Source organism: Rhagoletis pomonella, unplaced genomic scaffold (assembly GCF_013731165.1).
Source record: "Rhagoletis pomonella isolate Grant_MI unplaced genomic scaffold, Rhpom_1.0 Rhpom_scaffold_00076, whole genome shotgun sequence".
Classification (NCBI taxonomy): domain Eukaryota; kingdom Metazoa; phylum Arthropoda; class Insecta; order Diptera; family Tephritidae; genus Rhagoletis; species Rhagoletis pomonella.
This window is the reverse complement of record NW_023458630.1, coordinates 41,406-43,308: the sequence shown is the minus strand read 5'-3', so window position 1 is coordinate 43,308 and position 1,903 is coordinate 41,406.

Below are 1,903 nucleotides of genomic sequence, written 5' to 3'. Positions count from 1 at the left end.
AATCGACTAATAGATGGTGTGTGTCGATCCTATTCTCGCGGGTCTTTTCCAAGATTTGGCGTATTGTGAATACCTGATCTATGGCGGATTTTCCAGGCCTAAAGCCACACTGATAAGGTCCAATCAGCTCGTTGACGGTGGGCTTCAGTCTTTCGCACAATACGCTCGATAAGACCTTGTAACCTATGCTTAGAAGGCTAATTCCGCGGTAGTTGGCGCGTATGGCGGGGTCGCCTTTCTTGTGGATTGGGCAGAGCACACTTAAATTCCAGTCGTCGGGCATGCGTTCATCTGACCATATTCTGCATACGAGCTGATGCATGCACCTCATCAGCTCCTCGCCGCCGTACTTGAATAGCTCGGCTGGCAGGCCGTCAGCTCCAGCAGCTTTGTTGTTTTTCAGCCGCGTAATCGCTATTCGTACCTCGTCATAGTCAGGCGGTGGGACAGCTACTCCATCATCATCGACTGGGGACTCGGGTTCGTCTTCCTCACTACTTTCAGCGCTGCTACCATTCAGTAGGTTATAAAAGTGTTCCCTCCACAATTTAAGTATATTCTGGACATCGGTCACTAGGTCGCCATTGTTGTTCTTACAGGAGTTCGCCCCGGTCTTGAAACCTTCCGTAAGTCGCCTAACCCTCTGGTAGAATTTTCGGGCGTTCTTCCTGTCGGCCAGCATCTCAAGCTCTTCGCACTCACGTATTTCGGCCTCTCTCTTCTTATTGCGGCAAATACGTCTCGCTTCCTTCTTCAGTTCCCTATAACGGTCCCACATGGCTCGCGTTGCGCCCGATCGCAGCGTGGCCCTGTAGGCGGCATCTTTTTTCTCTGCGGCTTCTTGACATTCCTCATCGTACCAGTTGTTCTTTCGGGCTCGCTGAAATCCAACTACTTCTTCGGCGGCGGTACTTAATGATCGGGAAATGTGGTTCCACTGCTCGCGTACGTCGGATTGTTGAAGAGTGCTCTCAGAGAGCAGGTGTGTGAGTCGAGTGGCGAATAAATTGGCCGTCTGTTGTGATTGCAGCTTTTCGACGTTAAGCTTTCCTTGCATTGTTGGGCGCACATTTTTTGCTGCACAGAGGCGGGTGCGTATCTTGGCTACAACAAGATAGTGGTCCGAGTCGATGTTTGGCCCTCGGAGTGTACGTACGTCCAAAACGCTTGAAGCATGCCTTCCGTCTATCACAACATGATCGATTTGGTTTCTCGTTTTTCGATCTGGAGACAGCCATGTAGCTTGGTGGATGTTCTTATGCTGGAACCTAGTACTACATATTACCATATTTCGGGCCGCGGCGAAGTCGATCAGCCTCAGTCCGTTATCGGACGTTTCGTCGTGGAGGCTGAATTTTCCGACAGTGGCGCCAAAGATCCCTTCCTTGCCCACCTTGGCATTAAAATCGCCAAGCACGATTTTGACATCGTGTCGGGGGCAGCGCTCATTTGTACGTTCCAAGCGCTCATAGAAGAGATCCTTGGACGCCTCATCCTTCTCTTCCGTCGGGGCATGGGCGCAGATGAGCGAGATGTTGAAGAATCTAGCTTTGATGCGGATTGTGGCTAGACGTTCGTCCACCGGGGTGAACGCCAGTACTCGGCGACGGAGTCTCTCTCCTACCACGAATCCAACACCGAATTTGCGCTCCTTTACGTGGCAACTGTAGAGAGAGAATAAAGAACACGACGGTTTGAGGTTTATGAGTGGACTGACTGTTTAATGTATCAAGAATATGCTTATAAGTATTACAATTATGCGAAGCTGGTAAATAAAGTATAATAAGCTTATGAGTGCATTTTATATGCACATATACAAATACAAATACATATTTAAATACATAAGTATTTTCAACACCCTCACTTATTGTTTACAAAATTATTATTCATATTTAAAATAAAA